Genomic DNA, 23025 nt, shown 5'->3' with positions numbered 1-23025 from the left:
ATAAAACATCTCCGAAACACACACCACCGTTGACTTGTCATTATCTCAGCATGGCCTGTTGAACCAATCCATCTACCAATATCTGTTAAGGGCCTAGCTTGCTCCAGACGTTCCGGTGGACAAGGGTTTTCCCGCTTTTCTTATACAATAATATAGGCCATTCTGCATAAGCTTTAAGCCAAAGCAACTTACCATCATGCTTGCATACATGTTACGTATGGTTGGCCCCGGGAATCGAACCAGAAATCCTGCTGACGCAAGCGCCACGCTCTACCGACTGAGCCACACGACCAAGACACATTCTAAGGTAACATCAGGTTAGTTTAGGACAAGAGACCAGGAACACTCATCTCCAATCCAAACACTGTCCCTGATTACCCCTGGGACACACACCCACTTTGTCTGTCTGACCTGAGAAGTACACGGAAGACGAAGATGGTGACAAGTCATCTTTTTATAATGAGAGATCGACACGCACACAAAGATTTTTAATGAGACACCTATGCTAGTCATTTCTGTGAAAAGAATTTCAGAAAAATCTAATCTCCGTGTCATGCTGATGGATACCTACACTGCAGTCAGCCTGTTAACCAGACATGCACACACACACGCGCACGCGCACACGCACACGCACAGACACACACACACACAGTGTCAATATCCATGCCATTTTCTTTGTGTCACTTTAACAATGTCTCCACACTAAAGCTGTCACTGGCCATGATCCCTGGTTGGGGAGGAAACAGTCATACTATCCACCCCCTCACCACCTCAACTCTCATCAGTGATGCCCAGCACCCTCATAAACTCTCCCTTCTCTCTGTCAATCCATCCTTCATCTTGGTCCTCTACTGCAGTCAGGCTGTGGTTCCTGACTGTCTCAGAGAGTCAAAACTCAGCCCAGTGCTAGGCTAGTTATGGTGTCATAATATGACATAGGGCTACTTAAAGGTGTCACAGTGCTACTTAGCCAAGCCATATAATGCCTCATCATTAACTAGCGTTGTCATAACAGTTTTTACCTGACATTTCCACTCTGCTACCTGGTGTTGTACCAGCTCTAAGGTCCACCGTGATTGTGTTACTTAGGGTTGTCATAACAGTTTTTACCTGACATTTCCACTCTGCTACCTGGTGTTGTACCAGCTCTAAGTTCCACCGTGATTGTGTTACCTAGCGTTGTCATAACAGTTTTCATCTGCCAATCAACCTGTGCTACATTGTGTCCTGACAGTTTTGAAATACTGTGCTGTGTGGTGTCTTAACACCTATAATCACATATGCTTCCTGGTGTCATCTCACCTCTCAGTGTCTCAGTGAAGAGAGGGACTACATGAAGCAGTCCAATCAGAGGAACTTATATCCCCTGCTGTTTCAGGTACCTGCACACACACACACACAACACTGACACACACACACCTCCTGTGTGGCTTCCTGGCTTGTTTAACAGGGTGTCCCGTTCTTATGAGCCTCCCGTTGTTAAATTACCCCAACTACCATAATTAGGACACAGACACACACACCACCACACACACACACACACACAAACACCTACAAACATACCCTGCAAAAGTAATCAGGCGTTGTGGCCTATTGAGAGACAGCTAGAGGCAACATGTGTGTAGTTGTGGTGGAGGTGACAGGGAGTACTTACTTACTACACACTGTGAGGGGCAGAACTGGGTTAAAGAAGGTGGGGACCTTATACATGCACAAGCACATCACACGCGCACACACATGCGCACACACACACTCATACACAAAGACAATCTGCATAGATTTCCCTGCTTGAGTACACAGGTATCATCCAGGTTAATCAGGTGAGTCGGAGACATTCAATATAAAACATACCCAGTCAAATACAAACACACACACACACACACATTCTATAATAAAAGGACAAGGACAGTTCATTCAACAACTTATTCTTGTCGTGACTCAAGTTGTTGTCAAGGTTTTTCCTGAGCCGCTAACCAAACACACACACACACACACACACACACACACACACACACACACACACACACACACACACACACACACACACACACACACACACACACACACACACACACACACACACACACACACACACACACACTTTAATACTTCACTCTGAATTCATTATCCTCCATAACCACTTATCATTATTCACAGCTTTTAAACCCAACATGAAGGGGGGCTCATGGTTCAATTCCATTTTGGTGCAGTCTTTTTAAGAATTGGAAATACCCTGAAGGAAAATATTTAGTTTTCCCTCCCTGCAGTACAAACTTCATCCAAAATGCAGTTAAGTTTAGCAACAAGACAATTGCTCTGGTGCAAACTATCCCTCTACATATTTAACAACTATCAAAACCAAGGTCTCGTTTAAGCTGTAAATAAATGATAAGAGTAGGATTGGTGGGAGAAACAGAGGAAAGGGAAGAAACTCCAACTGCAGCCCGAGTGGTTTCAAACCAAGCTTTTTTATTTGATGTAACCTTTATTTAACTAGGCATGTCAGTTAAGAACAAATTCTTAATTACAATGACGGCCTACACCGGACGACGCTGAGCCAACTGTGCGCCCCCCTGTGGGACTCCCAGTCACGGCCGGATGTGATCCAGCCCTTTAAAGTGGAGATGTGGATTCAGATGTTGAACTTCAGGGGGAACTGAAGGAGAGCAGGGATTAAGGGAGAAAGAGAGAAGAGCAATCAATTGGAACCATAGCCTGGTCGTTGGAACCATAGCCTGGTCGTTGGAACCATAGCCTGGTCGTTGGAACCATAGCCTGGTCGTTGGAACCATAGCCTGGTCGTTGGAACCATAGCCTGGTCGTTGGAACCATAGCCTGGTCGTTGGAACCATAGCCTGGTCGTTGGAACCATAGCCTGGTCGTTTTGCTACAAAGATTTTGGATTCTGAGCTTTAACTTTGAACTCCTCTCAAAAAGAAGTGTTTTTTTAGTGTTCAGGGTAGAGGGCTGCGTCGCAAATGGCACCATATTCCCTGTATAGTGCACTACTTTTGATCAGGACCCATAGGGCTCCATATAGGGATTAGCGTGCCATTTGGGGCACAGATTGGTGTTTAGAGTTAGGGGAAGTCAAGCCAGGAAAGCGACAAGGTTTTTACTGGTCCCTCAAGATACTGGCTTTGTCCCAATTCTCCCACATTGCTTCCTCTCCTTGTCTCCGTTTCCCTCATAAACATTAATAGGTTGAAGGATATGTTTGGTTTGTACTATCTATTTCATCTAGCCTGCAGAGACACTGGCTGTGTCCCAATTTCCCCAGGTCTTCCTCATCTTGTCTCCTCTCTTTCATAACCACTAACAAATGCAAGGCAATGATTTTTCCTCTACATTACTACATCACTTTCCCCAATACACTCTATATCACACCAACAGATTCATCACTTTCCCCAATACACTCTATATCACATCAACAGATCCATCACTTTCCCCAATACACTCTATATCACATCAACAGATTCATCACTTTCCCCAATACACTCTATATCACATCAACAGATCCATCACTTTCCCCAATACACTCTATATCACATCAACAGATCCATCACTTTCCCCAATACACTCTATATCACATCAACAGATCCATCACTTTCCCCAATACACTCTATATCACATCAACAGATCCATCACTTTCCCCAATACACTCTATATCACATCAACAGATTCATCACTTTCCCCAATACACTCTATATCACATCAACAGATTCATCACTTTCCCCAATACACTCTATATCACATCAACAGATTCATCACTTTCCCCAATACACTCTATATCACATCAGATTCATCCCTTTCCCCAATACACTCTATATCACATCAGATTCATCCCTTTCCCCAATACACTCTATATCACACCAACAGATTTTGTATTCTGCTGTCAACAGCAAATATTGAATTAAGAACAGAGGAGCCTACGAGACCCAGATCAAGACTCAAATCCCAAGACCTAGACCACAATATCAAGGCCTCCATCTCCGCTCCATCTGAACCCCTATTTATCCAGAAGCAACAGCCACACTCTGTCCTCCTCTCCCCTAGCTGTCTGGAGTTACAGACAGACTGACACACTCTGTCCTCCTCTCCCCTAGCTGTCTGGAGTTACAGACAGACTGACACGCTCTGTCCTCCTCTCCCCTAGCTGTCTGGAGTTACAGACAGACTGACACACTCTGTCCTCCTCTCCCCTAGCTGTCTGGAGTTACAGACAGACTGACACACTCTGTCCTCCTCTCCCCTAGCTGTCTGGAGTTACAGACAGACTGACACACTCTGTCCTCCTCTCCCCTAGCTGTCTGGAGTTACAGACAGACTGACACACTCTGTCCTCCTCTCCCCTAGCTGTCTGGAGTTACAGACAGACTGACACACTCTGTCCTCCTCTCCCCTAGCTGTCTGGAGCTACAGACAGACTGACACACTCTGTCCTCCTCTCCCCTAGCTGTCTGGAGTTACAGACAGACTGACACGCTCTGTCATCCTCTCCCCTAGCTGTCTGGAGTTACAGACAGACTGACACGCTCTGTCCTCCTCTCCCCTAGCTGTCTGGAGTTACAGACAGACTGACACACTCTGTCCTCCTCTCCCCTAGCTGTCTGGAGTTACAGACAGACTGACACACTGGTACAATACAAGCAAATAAACATTTGTTGACCAGATAAGAATTCCTTTGTGCAGGCAGCATTATTATTGTGGCTGTGGCAGACACACACAACACTGCACTACACACACACACACTCGAGCAGTGTAACACACACACACACCAGACAGACACACGGATACACAGACACACACACACACACTCCAGACACACTCCAGACAAGCAACCACACACACACACACACACACACAAACACACACACACACACCAACACACACCAAACAGACAGCTCGTGTTAGTTGTTAGAATTAGGGACCTCTCTCTCTCATCTGTCATTCTGCGGTTTGGGGACAGGGAAAGGAAATTCAATAGGAGGACGTGTGTGTGTGTGTGTGTGTGTGTGTGTGTGTGTGTGTGTGTGTGTGTGTGTGTGTGTGTGTGTGTGTGTGTGTGTGTGTGTGTGTGTGTGTGTGTGTGTGTGTGTGTGTGTGTGTGTGTGTGTGTGTGTGCGTGCGTGCGTACATGCGTATGCGTGTGAGTGTGCACTGATAAATACCACTGTGCTCTGAAAGGAGAGGGCAGAAGAAAAAGCAGGTGAGCGAGAATGTGTGTGTGTGTGTGTGTGTGTGTGTGTGTGTGTGTGTGTGTGTGTGTGTGTGTGTGTGTGTGTGTGTGTGTGTGTGTGTGTGTGTGTGTGTGTGTGTGTGTGTGTGTGTGTGTCTGTGTGTGTGTGTGTGTGTCTGTCCATTAGTCTGTGTAACCTGTCAGGCCATCTCCAGTAATAGCATCATTACTGACATCATGACTTTATTGGATCGGCTGGCTAGCTGCTCTTTAGGGACCACTGCCCCCCGGCCACTGACATCACACACACGTCACATGTACATCCAGATATGTGTCACACACAATCACACACAGCCCAACTACCCTCACACACACACATCCTAATCCCTTACACACACACACCAGCCTCAGCCCCGACCGGATGCGTGGGTTCAGGGCTGGAGCAGAGTGGAGTTGAGACGTAATTCAAATGCAGGTCGTGTTTAATAAGGCCCTTATAACAAGATGTGGACCACTAGTGACTCATGTCCACACACACACAGTCATGGCCAGTAGCTGTGGATCTGATCTGCCCACATAGAAATAAGTATGAATGAAAGACCGTCATAGCTATAGTTAGGACTCATAGAGCTGAATTCAAAGAGTTGGAGAGAGAGAGAGAGAGAGAGAGAGAGAGAGAGAGAGAGAGAGAGAGAGAGAGAGAGAGAGAGAGAGAGAGAGAGAGAGAGAGAGAGAGAGAGAGAGAGTGATAAACTTTCATATCTACTTGGAGAAATAGCACAGTGTGCATCACAGCAGCAAGATTTGTGACCTGTTGCCACAAGAAAAGGGCAACCAGTGAAGAACAAACACCCTATCCCTTGTGTACTTTAACCATTTGTACATTGTTACAACACTGTATATATACATAATATGACATTTGTAATGTCTTTATTGTTTTGAAACATCTGTATGTGTAATGTTTACTGTTAATTTTTATTGTTTATTTCACTTTTGTATATTATCTACCTCACTTGCTTTGGCAATGTTAACACATTTTGAGAGAGAGAGAGAAGTACTAGCAGAGAAAAGAATGGAGAGAAAATAACATATTATCAGGAGCTTTTGTGTATCAGGATTTCATTCAGTTTCTATTTAGCTGAGATGGTGGTGATGATGATGATACACAAATTGTACAACTCATTGTAAAATAACCCGAACAAGAAACCGAACAATAACCAGCTGGCATTGGAGAATGCAACAGTCTTCCGGGAAAATACTCGTTCTATCTTGAGTCAAATCAAACTGTCATTTAGGGTCCATTGGTTTGCTTGTGACATAGCATCACTCATTATTAGTATCGTTGCTACACTCATCCGTCATGTTGTGCAAACGGTGTCTGCCCCGGTAATAACCCAACCCGGGGTGATAACAGCTAACGGGTGCATGAGCCCCGGTCCCGGTGCACAGATGACGACAATCAGTATTCCGTGGCGGTAAAGTCTGTCTGACGGTCGATGCCGCCGAGGTGACAGCGAATCGCGAGCGGGGACCCCAGGTTTCGCCAGTCACTGCATGCGCATTTGCAAGATTATAAATCAAGCCGTGAAGGCGCGAGCTACCCCCGGTGTCAGTCTGTCTTTGTCTTTCTCTCGCTCTCTCTGTCACACACACAGTCACACACACAGTCACACAAATACACTCACATTCCCATGAATATAGTCACTTCTGGAAAATGTAATTGTGCGGATGAAGCGCTCAATTGAAACGCTTACCAATAAATCGATATTCATATTAGCCTCCGAAAACACATTATTATTACAATTATAAACGGGTGAATCCATGTGTGAATAAACTATATTTTGGAGAGGGTGTAGGCTAAAGACACACGTCAATCACGAAGCCACACACACACACACACATGCGGCTCGTGCAGCCAGCCCGCGAGACGCATCTGCCTCAGCTTTGGCACCAGATACAGTTCTGCTCACAACACCGTCCCGTCCCAGAACCCTTTGCATCACTGTGGGAGCTTGTAGGTCCATGTATGCTACACCCAGTCCAGACACCCCTGGCTTGGAGCAACTAATCCCCTACCCGTCCAAACGTTATCAACAGCTGGCTTTCAAATCGGCTCTTGAAACCTTTCTTTCTACCAGTTAAATACACACACAGGCATTTGGTAACCAACTGCTTCCCATCAGCTTGATTTAAATCCGCTTGGTTTGGGTACAGATCGGGCAATAGGCTACAAACCACTCAATGTTCTTCTAAGCTATTTATGCTACTGACCCAAACGGAGCATGTTTGAGTGGACCAGTCCCTTCTCATGCTGTCAGTTAGAATCTTCCACCAGCAACCAGTTCGCGCTCCACACACCGCAGCGCGAGACAGCTGCTGAAAACCCAGTTGCTATGAGAGCTCAGTCAAAACATACCGCGCAGCACCTTTTCCAAATAAAGGTGCTTGTTTCGCAGCGGCTGAGAATCACTTTCAAACAATATATTCCACACCAAAAACAGTCAACTGGGAATGTCTTAACGCTATTCAACTACACCATGAAAATAGGCTGATATTGTAATTTAAACACACACATTAGCGGTAGCCTACCTTTAAATCGCGGTTTCCATTAGAAACGTAGTCTATGATCCGTTCTGCAGCGTTTTAAAAAGGCAGTTAATTATCCCGTGACAGCACCGTGTGCTCAAGCTCGGAAGGCGCGAGGGAGAGAGAGAGAGAGAGAGAGAGAGAAAGCCAGGAGTGAGTGGGAAGCGCAATGAGATGGCTCAAGAACGGAGGAGAGGAGAGACCGAGACACTGTTGAATAAGGGGGATCGCCAACCACTCCCGTTGTGATAAGACTCTAGAAGACGGTTGGACTGATGGAATCACATGGTGTCATGAAATAACGGTTACTATTATCTCTGTATGTAGGCTATAGCATACTCACAGGGCACACCCCGTCATTTCAACATGGGTAATTGGGTCATGTTTGGTTGAGACGTTGGTCAATGAGATTACAACCTATATTCACCCCCCCAAAAAATCCAATGTGTTATCACGATGCTTTCAAAAAGCACAACCAAATATCCTTTTGGAAAAACAATGTCTGATTTATGGTTTAGTTGTCACCCAAATGTCTATCACTTCACTTTTAACCATTTAAAAAAATCACAGCAAAGTTCAAAAGGGAATACAATGTCAGATGGTGTGTTTATTTATCAAATAGATGAATGTGTTACCACTGTACTTCATCTAATAGCAGAACCAAATGACCTGGATTGCAGTTGAGATCACATTAAAAGTACATGTTGCAAGTGATACACGTTGTTCGAGATTCTGCACAGACTATTATTACATAAGAATACATGTATAGTTACAGTAACCTCAAAATGTGGCCGTAGATAAGTTACTCATTTTAAGATTGAATGTTACATTAGTTTGTTAGATAGCCTTGACTTTAGGCTATTTACTATATTACAAAGTAATATTGAATTGTGTTTGGTTGACAACGCAACCTATTATCAACATTTAAATGAGATGTATCTACTGCTTCGATAGTTCCATCTGAGCCACTGACTTAGTCTGTCTTTAATTCCAGCTGATCTACAAATCAATAAGTTATATGTTGGATTCACATCTGTTGACAACCAAACACAACCAAACACAATTCTATATCACTATCAATATTATTAGAATTCTAAATTGAATTGATACAACAGCTGTTGATGACTTCCCAAATGTTATACAGGCCTAAATATCATCATTGATGTTATATGATTGGTAAAGTATGGTGACATTTCATTTGCTCTGTTAAACCTAGCCTTTGGAATGACTTCCATAGCAACAGTAAATCTATTTCATTTTTAAGTGGAGCGCACTCAGCAATCATTCTCACAATACCACATTGGTAATAGTCAGTGAAAATGTCATAGCTGAGCAGCAGGGCTTGGTTAAAACCCTGGATGGAAGACCAATGGGTAGCTGTAGATAGATCAACTCTCCAGTAGGAGGCGCTGTCCAGATGTGTTTCCCGATAGTGGATTTGAAGTTGAAGATCTGACTTTGTTTTAAAGATACGAATTCAACATATTTTATACAAGGTTTGTCTATGTTGAAATGTGGTTACCATGATGACATAATACTGTGGTTGAAATGTCACCCTCAAAACAACAGTTCATATCGATAGCTTTTTTCAAATCCAATGTATTTTCCATGTAGATTCCACATCACAATATGTTGACGAATTATGTGGAAACAACATTGATTCAACCAGTTTGTGCCCAGTGGGTATTGATGACTATTCTCTATATACTAACACATGTTATATATACAGTAGCCTGGGTATCTAAAGGCTGTGTAGCCTACTGTTATGTTCAGTTAATTAGGACTAGTTTGTTAGCAGGCCAAATAGCCAATCCAAAATGTTCACTTCTGAGCCTAGTATCACAATAATATATACCCTACCGGTATGGCAACCCATTTGTACCCGGTTATCAGATCCCTCATTTGGGTACTGAAGTGCCTTTGACTCGCTATAATATCATCCACCATCGGTTGCGTGGGAGCTTCACAGTGCCTTCCTGAATGAATCCTGATGCGCAGCTGTTTCGAACTCCCGGCACGTAGCACAGTTCTACCAGGCAAGTCAAGCAGGCAGGCAGGCAGCCCCCCCCCCCCCCCCCCCCCCCCCTCCAATCCCCCCCTCCCCGGTTGACGTCACGGTATTGTTGAGAAGCGTGAGAGGCTTTCCTTTTCAAAAAGGAAACAAACTGTGTGAGTATCTGGGTATTTAATAACATCTTCACAGAGCTCCTTTATCGTCTGTCTGTCTGTCTGTCTGTCTGTCTGTCTGTCTGTCTGTCTGTCTGTCTGTCTGTGTGTGTGTGAGATATAATGCTCCCTACATGTGAACCACCTTTGTCCAGTCAGCTCATCTCTCAGGAGTCTCCAGGATTGTGTGTGTGTGTGTGTTCCCCTGAACATGTTCCTGTGTCGGCCTGTAGTTATATCCAGCAGCCATCCTGCCCTAAACCTTCTGGTTAATCTAGTGAGTGAACAGGAGGCCTGTGGCCACAAAAACACATTCATTGGGGCCCGGAGACAAATAACAAACCCCAGGAAGAAGGATGGCGTTTTCCCGACACACAGACACCTCCACGGGGGTCGATGTGCCGATGAGGTCCCTGGTCATCCATCCTCTGTGTGTGTATAGATAAAGGTCCTAGCCCTTACACACTGACATATCCTGTGGGTCGATCTCTATCCAGGGTGGGTTCTGGAGCTCTCAGTCCACCTCCCAGTCATCCGTGTTATTGGTAAAGAGCCCACCTCCCAGTCATCCATGTTATTGGTAAAGAGCCCACCTCCCAGTCATCCATGTTATTGGTAAAGAGCCCACCTCCCAGTCATCCGTGTTATTGGTAAAGAGCCCACCTCCCAGTCATCCATGTTATTGGTAAAGAGCTCACCTCCCAGTCATCCATGTTATTGGTAAAGAGCCCACCTCCCAGTCATCCATGTTATTGGTAAAGAGCCCACCTCCCAGTCATCCATGTTATTGGTAAAGAGCTCACCTCCCAGTCATCCATGTTATTGGTAAAGAGCCCACCTCCCAGTCATCCATGTTATTGGTAAAGAGCCCACCTCCCAGTCATCCATGTTATTGGTAAAGAGCCCACCTCCCAGTCATCCATGTTATTGGTAAAGAGCCCACCTCCCAGGCATCCATGTTATTGGTAAAGAGCTCACCTCCCAGTCATCCATGTTATTGGTAAAGAGCCCACCTCCCAGTCATCCATGTTATTGGTAAAGAGCCCACCTCCCAGTCATCCATGTTATTGGTAAAGAGCCCACCTCCCAGTCATCCGTGTTATTGGTAAAGAGCCCACCTCCCAGTCATCCATGTTATTGGTAATGAGCCCACCTCCCAGTCATCCATGTTATTGGTAAAGAGCCCACCTCCCAGTCATCCATGTTATTGGTAAAGAGTCCACCTCCCAGTCATCCATGTTATTGGTAATGAGCCCACCTCCCAGTCATCCATGTTATTGGTAAAGAGCTCACCTCCCAGTCATCCATGTTATTGGTAAAGAGCCCACCTCCCAGTCATCCATGTTATTGGTAAAGAGCTCACCTCCCAGTCATCCGTGTTATTGGTAAAGAGCTCACCTCCCAGTCATCCATGTTATTGGTAAAGAGCCCACCTCCCAGTCATCCATGTTATTGGTGAAGAGCCCACCTCCCAGTCATCCATGTTATTGGTAAAGAGCCCACCTCCCAGTCATCCATGTTATTGGTAAAGAGCCCACCTCCCAGTCATCCATGTTATTGGTAAAGAGCTCACCTCCCAGTCATCCATGTTATTGGTAAAGAGCCCACCTCCCAGTCATCCATGTTATTGGTAAAGAGCTCACCTCCCAGTCATCCATGTTATTGGTAAAGAGCCCACCTCCCAGTCATCCATGTTATTGGTAAAGAGCCCACCTCCCAGTCATCCGTGTTATTGGTAAAGAGCCCACCTCCCAGTCATCCATGTTATTGGTAAAGAGCCCACCTCCCAGTCATCCATGTTATTGGTAAAGAGCTCACCTCCCAGTCATCCATGTTATTGGTAAAGAGCCCACCTCCCAGTCATCCATGTTATTGGTAAAGAGCCCACCTCCCAGTCATCCATGTTATTGGTAAAGAGCTCACCTCCCAGTCATCCATGTTATTGGTAAAGAGCCCACCTCCCAGTCATCCATGTTATTGGTAAAGAGCCCACCTCCCAGTCATCCATGTTATTGGTAAAGAGCCCACCTCCTAGTCATCCATGTTATTGGTAAAGAGCTCACCTCCCAGTCATCCATGTTATTGGTAAAGAGCCCACCTCCCAGTCATCCATGTTATTGGTAAAGAGCTCACCTCCTAGTCATCCATGTTATTGGTGAAGAGCCCACCTCCCAGTCATCCATGTTATTGGTAAAGAGCTCACCTCCCAGTCATCCATGTTATTGGTAAAGAGCTCACCTCCCAGTCATCCATGTTATTGGTAAAGAGCCCACCTCCCAGTCATCCATGTTATTGGTAAAGAGCCCACCTCCCAGTCATCCATGTTATTGGTAAAGAGCCCCCCTCCCAGTCATCCATGTTATTGGTAAAGAGCCCACCTCCCAGTCATCCATGTTATTGGTAAAGAGCCCACCTCCCAGTCATCCATGTTATTGGTAAAGAGCCCACCTCCCAGTCATCCATGTTATTGGTGAAGAGCCCACCTCCCAGTCATCCATGTTATTGGTAAAGAGCCCACCTCCCAGTCATCCATGTTATTGGTAAAGAGCCCACCTCCCAGTCATCCATGTTATTGGTAAAGAGCCCACCTCCCAGTCATCCATGTTATTGGTAAAGAGCTCACCTCCCAGTCATCCATGTTATTGGTAAAGAGCCCACCTCCCAGTCATCCATGTTATTGGTAAAGAGCCCCCCTCCCAGTCATCCATGTTATTGGTAAAGAGCCCACCTCCCAGTCATCCATGTTATTGGTAAAGAGCCCACCTCCCAGTCATCCATGTTATTGGTAAAGAGCCCACCTCCCAGTCATCCATGTTATTGGTGAAGAGCCCACCTCCCAGTCATCCATGTTATTGGTAAAGAGCCCACCTCCCAGTCATCCATGTTATTGGTAAAGAGCCCACCTCCCAGTCATCCATGTTATTGGTAAAGAGCCCACCTCCCAGTCATCCATGTTATTGGTAAAGAGCTCACCTCCCAGTCATCCATGTTATTGGTAAAGAGCCCACCTCCCAGTCATCCATGTTATTGGTAAAGAGCCCACCTCCCAGTCATCCATGTTATTGGTAAAGAGCCCACCTCCCAGTCATCCATGTTATTGGTAAAGAGCTCACCTCCCAGTCATCCATGTTATTGGTAAAGAGCCCACCTCCCAGTCATCCATGTTATTGGTAAAGAGCCCACCTCCCAGTCATCCATGTTATTGGTAAAGAGCCCACCTCCCAGTCATCCATGTTATTGGTAAAGAGCTCACCTCCCAGTCATCCATGTTATTGGTAAAGAGTTCACCTCCCAGTCATCCATGTTATTGGTAAAGAGCCCACCTCCCAGTCATCCATGTTATTGGTAAAGAGCTCACCTCCCAGTCATCCATGTTATTGGTAAAGAGCCCACCTCCCAGTCATCCATGTTATTGGTAAAGAGCCCACCTCCCAGTCATCCATGTTATTGGTAAAGAGCCCACCTCCCAGTCATCCATGTTATTGGTAAAGAGCTCACCTCCCAGTCATCCGTGTTATTGGTAAAGAGCCCACCTCCCAGTCATCCATGTTATTGGTAAAGAGCTCACCTCCCCTGGCTCTGGTCCTGGGGATCATCTGGTGAATGTTAAAGGATTCTATGAATACTGCACTACAGTGCATTCAGAGGACAACCACACATACACACATTAATACATTCAGAGAGAAACACATACACAGTGTCCACACCTCCTCCTCTTCCTCCCTCTGTTTTCTTTGTTTATGGACTGCTGCAACAACGGTAGCAATCTTCTGCTCTTATTCAGAAGTCTCTTGTCTATTGTTCTCAATTAAATTCAAAGGGGCTTTATTGGCATGGGAAAGGTGTGTTAACATTGCCAAAGCAAATGAAATAAACAATAAACAAAACAAAAATTACATAAAAGTCTGTGCCTCTTTCTTTCTCTCTCTCTCTCTCTCTCTCTCTCTCTCTCTCTCTCTCTCTCTCTCTCTCTCTCTCTCTCTCTCTCTCTCTCTCTCTCTCTCTCTCTCTCTCTCTCTCTCTCTCTCTCTCTCTCTCTCTCTCTCTCTCTCTCTCTCTCTCTCTCTCTCTCTCTCTCTCTCTCTCTCTCTCTCTCTCTCTCTCTCTCTCTCTCTCTCTCTCTCTCTCTCTCTTCTCTGCTTTTCTTGTCAGCCTAAAATAATCGGAGGAAGAAACAGCTACATAAAGCCAACAGCAGATCATTAAAAGATCTGATATAATAACCGATGAATTCACAAACTGCACTCCATAGTCCACACCGTTGGCAAAGAAAACCTCTCTAGGGGTGAATAGAAGACGGCGCTGCAGTGGATAGCGGCTGTTTATACAGGCTCCTAATTCTACTGTTTTGTGTGGTTTTTATGTACATAATGTCTCCGCCATCATTTCCTATGACCGAAAATGGCTTCTGGACATCAGAACAGTGATCACTAACCTACATTTGTATGAAGATTTCTACTTCAACGAGTCGGCAGCTCAGGACGTCCTGCTTACTCCCGACCAGGCCCTAATCCCCGGGACTCGAATGAGGAAGCGGCAGCGAGAAAGAGGCAGGCGAGGCGGCCTCTTAACGAGATTACTTCGGCGAATAAATCGACCATCGAACAAACTGGATGAACTCCATTCACGACTTGAACTCCATTCACGACTATCCTACAGTATCAACGGGACCTGAAAAACTGTGATATTCTTTGTTTCTCTGAATCTTGGCTGAACAAGGACATGGAAAATATATCCACTACCGGTCAAAAGTTTTAGAACACCTACTCATTCAAGGGTTTTTCTTTATTTTTACTATTTTCTACATTGTAGAATAATAGTGAAGACATCAAGACTGTTAAATAACATATATGGAATCATGAAGTCACCAAAAAAGGGTTAAACAAATCTTTATATATTTTATATTTGAGACTCTCCAAATAGCCACCCTTTGTCTTGATGGCAGCTTTGCACACTCTTGGCATGTTGTTTAACGTTAAGGAAGTCTGAAGTTTTTGCTCGCCTGAGTTAAATGACCTCATGATAAGCTGCAGACCATAATATTTACCAAGAGAGCATTCATCTATATTTTTTTCCAGAGCTGTCTATTTACCACCACAAACTGATGCTGGCCCTAAGACCGCACTCAATGAGCTGTATAGGGCCATAAGCACTCAAGAACATGCACATCCAGAGGTGATTTTAAAGCCGTTTTCCCCTCATTTTTACCAGCATGTCACCAGTGCAACTACAGGTGACACAACTCTATATCACCTTTACTCCTCACACAGAGACCCAGACAAGGCTCTTCCTACTCCTCACACAGAGACCCATACAAGGCTCTTCCTACTCCTCACACAGAGACCCAGACAAGGCTCTTCCTACTCCTCACACAGAGACCCATACAAGGCTCTTCCTACTCCTCAAACAGAGACCCAGACAAGGCTCTTCCTACTCCTCACAAAGAGACCCAGACAAGGCTCTTCCTACTCCTCACACAGAGACCCAGCCAAGGCTCTTCCTACTCCTCACACAGAGACCCAGACAAGGCTCTTCCTACTCCTCACACAGAGACCCATACAAGGCTCTTCCTACTCCTCACACAGAGACCCAGACAAGGCTCTTCCTACTCCTCACACAGAGACCCAGACAAGGCTCTTCCTACTCCTCACACAGAGACCCAGCCAAGGATCTTCCTACTCCTCACACAGAGACCCAGACAAGGCTCTTCCTACTCCTCACACAGAGACCCATACAAGGCTCTTCCTACTCCTCACACAGAGACCCAGACAAGGCTCTTCCTACTCCTCACACAGAGACCCAGACAAGGCTCTTCCTACTCCTCACACAGAGACCCAGCCAAGGCTCTTCCTACTCCTCACACAGAGACCCAGACAAGGCTCTTCCTACTCCTCACACAGAGACCCAGACAAGGCTCTTCCTACTCCTCACACAGAGACCCAGACAAGGCTCTTCCTAATCCTCACACAGAGACCCAGACAAGGCTCTTCCTACTCCTCACACAGAGACCCAGACAAGGCTCTTCCTACTCCTCACACAGAGACCCAGACAAGGCTCTTCCTCCTCCTCACACAGAGACCCAGACAAGGCTCTTCCTACTCCTCACACAGAGACCCATACAAGGCTCTTCCTACTCCTCACACAGAGACCCAGACAAGGCTCTTCCTACTCCTCACACAGAGACCCATACAAGGCTCTTCCTACTCCTCACACAGAGACCCAGACAAGGCTCGTCCTACTCCTCACACAGAGACCCAGACAAGGCTCTTCCTACTCCTCACACAGAGACCCAGACAAGGCTCTTCCTACTCCTCACACAGAGACCCAGACAAGGCTCTTCCTACTCCTCACACAGAGACCCAGACAAGGCTCTTCCTACTCCTCACACAGAGACCCATACAAGGCTCTTCCTACTCCTCACACAGAGACCCAGACAAGGCTCTTCCTACTCCTCACACAGAGACCCAGACAAGGCTCTTCCTACTCCTCACACAGAGACCCAGACAAGGCTCTTCCTACTCCTCACACAGAGACCCAGACAAGGCTCTTCCTACTCCTCACACAGAGACCCAGACAAGGCTCTTCCTACTCCTCACACAGAGACCCATACAAGGCTCTTCCTACTCCTCACACAGAGACCCAGACAAGGCTCTTCCTACTCCTCACACAGAGACCCAGACAAGGCTCTTCCTACTCCTCACACAGAGACCCAGACAAGGCTCTTCCTACTCCTCACACAGAGACCCAGACAAGGCTCTTCCTACTCCTCACACAGAGACCCAGACAAGGCTCTTCCTACTCCTCACACAGAGACCCAGACAAGGCTCTTCCTACTCCTCACACAGAGACCCAGACAAGGCTCTTCCTACTCCTCAAACAGAGACCCATACAAGGCTCTTCCTACTCCTCACACAGAGACCCAGACAAGGCTCTTCCTACTCCTCACACAGAGACCCAGACAAGGCTCTTCCTACTCCTCACACAGAGACCCAGACAAGGCTCTTCCTACTCCTCACACAGAGACCCAGACAAGGCTCTTCCTACTCCTCACACAGAGACCCATACAAGGCTCTTCCTACTCCTCACACAGAGACCCATACAAGGCTCTTCCTACTCCTCACACAGAGACCCAGACAAGGCTCTTCCTACTCCTCACACAGAGACCCAGACAAGGCTCTTCCTACTCCTCACACAGAGACCCAGACAAGGCTCTTCCTACTCCTCACACAGAGACCCAGACAAGGCTCTTCCTACTCCTCACACAGAGACCCAGACAAGGCTCTTCCTACTCCTCACACAGAGACCCATACAAGGCTCTTCCTACTCCTCACACAGAGACCCAGACAAGGCTCTTCCTACTCCTCACACAGAGACCCAGACAAGGCTCTTCCTACTCCTCACACAGAGACCCAGACAAGGCTCTTCCTACTCCTCACACAGAGACCCAGACAAGGCTCTTCCTACTCCTCACACAGAGACCCAGCCAAGGCTCTTCCTACTCCTCACACAGAGACCCAGACAAGGCTCTTCCTACTCCTCACACAGAGACCCAGACAAGGCTCTTCCTACTCCTCACACAAAGACCCAGACAAGGCTCTTCCTAATCCTCACACAGAGACCCAGACAAGGCTCTTCCTACTCCTCACACAGAGACCCAGACAAGGCTCTTCCTACTCCTCACACAGAGACCCAGACAAGGCTCTTCCTACTCCTCACACAGAGACCCATACAAGGCTCTTCCTACTCCTCACACAGAGACCCATACAAGGCTCTTCCTACTCCTCACACAGAGACCCAGACAAGGCTCTTCCTACTCCTCACACAGAGACCCAGACAAGGCTCTTCCTACTCCTCACACAGAGACCCAGACAAGGCTCTTCCTACTCCTCACACAGAGACCCAGACAAGGCTCTTCTTACTCCTCACACAGAGACCCAGACAAGGCTCTTCCTACTCCTCACACAGAGACCCAGCCAAGGCTCTTCCTACTCCTCACACAGAGACCCAGACAAGGCTCTTCCTACTCCTCACACAGAGACCCAGACAAGGCTCTTCCTACTCCTCACACAGAGACCCAGCCAAGGCTCTTCCTACTCCTCACACAGAGACCCAGACAAGGCTCTTCCTACTCCTCACACAGAGACCCAGACAAGGCTCTTCCTCACCGTCCATATGGCAAATCTGACCAGAACTATCCTCCTGTTCACAAGAACAAAGATCTAATAGGGACTACCAGTGACGCTCAATAAGGAAGAGGTCCAATGAAGCAGATGCTAAGTTACAGGACTGTTCCGGGATTCTTCTGATAACATTGAGGAGTTTACCACACCAGACACCGGCTCCATTAATAAGTGCGTCAACAACATTGTCTCCACAGAGACCACATGTATGTACATACCCCAACCAGAAGCCATGGATTACAGGCAACATCCAAACTGCGCTAAAGGCTAGAGCTGCCACTTTCAAGGAGCGGGACACTAATCCGGATGCTTATAAGAAACCTTCGACGAGCCATCAAACAGGCAAAACGTCAATAAAGGACTAAGATCCAATCTTACGACTCCAGCCCTGATGCTCGTCGGATGTGTCAGGGCTTCCAAACTATCCCAGATTATCAAGGGAAACCCAGCCTACAAGTCAAGCTAAATGCCTTCTATGCTCGCTTTGGGGCAAGCAACACTGAACCATGCATAAGAGCACCAACTGTTGCGGACGACTGTATGATTTCGCTCTCTGTAGCCGATGTGAGTAAGACTTTTAAACAGGTTAACATTAACACGGCCGCGTGGCCTGATGGATTCCCAGAACGCGTACTCAGAGCATACTCTAGTCAGCTGGCAAGTGTTTCCACTGAAATGTTCAACCTCTCCCTGCCCCTGTCTGTAAAACATGCTTGTTTTAAGCAGACCATCATAGTCATTGTGCCCAAGAACGCAAAGGTAACCTGTCTAAATGACTATCGCCCCGTAGCACTTACATCTATTGCCATGAAATGCTTTGAAAGACTGGTCATGGCTCACATCAACACCATCATGACACCCTGGACCCACTCCAATTCACATACCGCACCAACAGAGCCACAGATGACACAATCTCTATTGTACTCCACACTGCCCTCTCCCACCTGGATAAGAGGAACACCTATGTGAAAATGTTGTTCATTGACTACAGCTCAGCATTCAACACCATAGTGCCCTATAAGCTCATCACTAAGCTAAGGACCCTGGGACTAAACACCTCCCTCTGCAACTGGATCCTGGACTTCCTGAGGGGCCGACCCCAGATGGTGAGGGTAGACAACAACATATCTGCCACGCTGACCCTCAACACGGGGGTCCCCTCAGGGGTGCGTGCTTAGTCCCCTCCTGTACTCCCTGTTCAACCATGACTGTGTGGCCGCTCACGACTCCAACACCACTGCTGACGAAAAAACGGTGGTAGGTCTGATCACCGACAACGACGAGACAGCCTATAGGGAGGAGGTCAGACACCTGGTATTATGGTGCCAGGACAACAACCTCTCCCTAAAAGACAGAAAGACAAAGGAGATGATTGTGGATCACAGGAAACGGAAGGCCGAGCATGCCCCCATCCACATCGACAGGGCTGCAGTGGAGCAGGTCGAGAGCGTCAAGTTCCTCGGGGTACAAATCACTAATTACTTAAAATGGTCCACACACATGTGCACAGTCGTGAAGAAGGCGCGACAGCACCTCTTTTCCCTCAGGAGGTTGAAAAGCATTGGCATGGAGCCTCAAATCCTCAAAAAAGCTCTACAGCTTTACAATTGAGAATCTGGACTGGCTGCATTACTGCTTGGTATGGCAATAGCATCGTCCTTTATCACATGGAGCTACAGAGGGTGGTGCGGACAGCCCAGCACATTACTGGGGCCAAGCTCCCTGCCATCCAGGACCTCTATATCAGCCGGTGTGAAATGCCCGGAAAATCGTTACAGACTCCTAACACCCATGCCATAGACTGTTCTCTCTGTTTCCGCATGGCAAGCGGTACCGGTGCATCAAGAGCTTTAAGTTCCTCGGTGTCCACATCAATAAGGAATTAACATGGTCCGCACACACCAACACAGTCAGGAAGAAGGCATGACAATGCCTCTTTCCCCTCAGGAGGCTGAAAAGATTTGGCATGGTCCCTCAGATCCTCAAAGTAGTACGTATGGCCCAGTTCATCAACAGGGCCAAGCTCACTGCCATCCAGGATCTCCATACCAGGCAGTGTCAGAGGAGGGCCATAAAAATTGTCAAAGTCTCAAGCCACCCAAGGCATAGACCGTTCTCTCTCCGCAATGCAAGCGGTACTGATGCACCAAGTCTGGAACCACAGGACCCTGAACAGCTTCTACCCCCAAGCCATAAGGCTGTCTCAGCCTCCAGTATTTATGGTGCAGTAGTTTATGTGTCGGGGGGGTAGGGTCAGTCTGTTATATCTGGAGTATTTATCCTGTCTTATCCGGTGTCCTGTGTGAATTTAAGTATGCTCCCTCTAATTCTCTCTTTCTCTCGTTCTCTCTTTCTCTCTTCTCTCTTCTCTCAGAGGACCTGAGCCCTAGGACCATGCCTCAGGACTACCTGGCCTGATGACTCCTTGCTGTCCCCAGTCCACCTGGTCATGCTGCTGCCCTAGTTTCAACTGTTCTGCCCTCAGCAATGGAACCCTGACCTGTTCACCGGACGTGCTACCTTGTCCCGGACCTGCTGTTTTCGACTCTCTCTCTCTCCCGCACCTGCTGTCTTTAACTCTGAATGACCCCCTATGAAAAGCCAACTGACATTTACTCCTGAGTTGCTGACCTGTTGCACCGTGTACAACCACTGTGATTATTATTATTTGACCATGCAGGTCATCTATGAATGTTTGAACATCTTGGCCATGTATTGTTATAATCTCCACCCGGCACAGCCAGAAGAGAACTGGCCACCCCTCAGAGCCTGGTTCCTCTCTAGGTTTCTTCCTAGGTTCCTGCCTTTCTAGGGAGTTTTTCCTAGCCATCATGCTTCTACATCTGCATTGCTTGCTGTTTGGAATTTTAGGCTGTGTTTCTGTATAGCACTTTGTGACATCAGCTGATGTAAGAAGGGCTTTATAAATACATTTGATTGATTGATACGTGCTAAATAGTAACCAAATAGTTACTCTGACTATCTGCATTTACCCCACTTCACACTAACTCATTTGACTCACCACATACTGTACTGTACGCTGCTGCTACTGCTTATTATCTATCATGTTGCCTAGTCACTTTACACCTTAATTACCTCACACCCCATCACATCAACTCAGTACTGGCACCCCGTGTACACTGAGCCTACAAAACATTAGGAACACCTGCTCTTTCAATAATGTAGACTGACCGGGTGAATCCAGGTGAAAGCTATGATCCCTTATTGATGTCACTTGTTAAATCTATGTGTGCCACTGAGTGGGTCAAAGGTCAAGACAAAAGACTTAAGTGCCTTTGAATGGGGTATGGTAGTAGTACTGGTAGTATGTGCCAGGCGCAACGCTTTGTGTCAAAACCTGCAACCCTGCTGGGTTTTCCACAATAAACCGTTTCCCGTGTGTATCAGGAATGGTCCACCACCCAAAGGACATCCAGCCATCTTGACACAACTGTGGGAAGCATTGGAGTCAACATGGGCCAGCGTCTCTGTGGAACGCTTTCCACACCTGATTAATTGAGGCTGTTCCGAGAGCAAAAGGTGCGCAACTCAATATTAGGAAGGCCTCAGTGTATATGGCCACGTTATTGTTACACATTGTGTATTTATTAGTTGTGTTATTATCTTTATATTCTTTTTATTATATTTTTCTCTTTGCATTGTTGGGAAGGGCCTGCGTTTCCCTGTTAGTCTACACCTGTTGTTCATGAAGCATGTGACAAATGAAATTAGATTTGAATACGGTGACAGACCAAATGGTACATTATTCGATATTTAGTACACTACTTCTGACCAGAGCCCTATGGGTCTCCCCTTTACAGAGCTCATTTATTCAGTGTGTTTCAGATATATATATATGTATATATTTGTGTGTTCCCCTGAACATGTTCCTGTGTAGGCCTGTAGATAAGCTGTGTTCTATCAAGGAGCCACCCTGCCCTAGACCTGCTGGCTGATCTAGTGAGGAATCAGGAGCCCTGTGGCCACACACACACACACATACACAGAGAGACAGAGAGACAGAGAGAGAGAGACAGAGAGAGACAGAGAGAGACACACAGAGAGAGAGAGACAGAGACAGAGAGATAGACAGAGAGAGAGACAGAGAGAGATAGACAGAGAGAGAGAGACAGAGAGAGACAGAGAGAGAGACAGAGAGAGAGAGAGATACACAAACACACAGACATTGGGGCCCGGAAACAAATAACCCCCCCAGGAAGACAGATGATTTCCCAGACACACAGACACCTCCGCTGGGGTTGGTGTGCCGATGATCCCTCATCCTCTGTGTGTGTGTGTGTGTGTGTGTGTGTGTGTGTGTGTGTGTGTGTGTGTGTGTGTGTGTGTGTGTGTGTGTGTGTGTGTGTGTGTGTGTGTGTGGTGCGTGCGTGCGTGCGTGCGTGCGTGCGTGCGTGCGTGCGTGCGTGCGTGCGTGCGTGCGTGCGTGCGTGCGTGTGTTGGTAATGCGTCTCTCTCTCGACCACAGAACCAGATGCTCTGAGCAAACGGTCTCTCATTCTATTTGTTCTGCAGTTTTGATTTGGCCGTTTACCTTCCTGTTCTGCTGCCTTATATGACCTTTTCTCTTATTTTACTGTCTGTTGTCACCTTATTTTACTGTCAGTTGTCACCTTCTTCTTTACTGTCTGTTGTCACCTCTGTGTGTGTGTGTGTGTGTGTGTGTGTGTGTGTGTGTGTGTGTGTGTGTGTGTGTGTGTGTGTGTGTGTGTGTGTGTGTGTGTGTGTGTGTGTGTGTGTGTGTGTGTGTGTGTGTGTGTGTGTGTGTGTGTGTGTGTGTGTGTGTGTGTGTGTACATTCAGGTATACATGTGTGTGTATAGATAAAGGCCTTAGCCCCTACACACTGATATATCCTGTGGATCTGAATTTCTCTCTCTCTTTTGTCTGTCTGTCT

At 46.8% G+C, this 23025-nt stretch overlaps 1 protein-coding gene across 1 annotated transcript in view; it reads right to left on the bottom strand.

The window, feature by feature from the left end:
- Positions 1-7982, bottom strand: part of elfn2a (extracellular leucine-rich repeat and fibronectin type III domain containing 2a) — a 264257-nt gene extending 256275 nt beyond the window's left edge. The window contains exon 1 of the mRNA XM_071389596.1: positions 7769-7982. The gene's annotated coding sequence lies outside the window, so the exon portion shown is untranslated. The remainder of the gene's footprint in view (positions 1-7768) is intronic.
- Between the last annotated feature and the right edge of the window lie 15043 nt (positions 7983-23025).

This window comes from Salvelinus alpinus, chromosome 2 (assembly GCF_045679555.1).
Source record: "Salvelinus alpinus chromosome 2, SLU_Salpinus.1, whole genome shotgun sequence".
NCBI lineage: Eukaryota > Metazoa > Chordata > Actinopteri > Salmoniformes > Salmonidae > Salvelinus > Salvelinus alpinus.
Note: the sequence above shows the minus strand (reverse complement) of the source record. Positions and strands in the feature narration are given on the sequence as shown.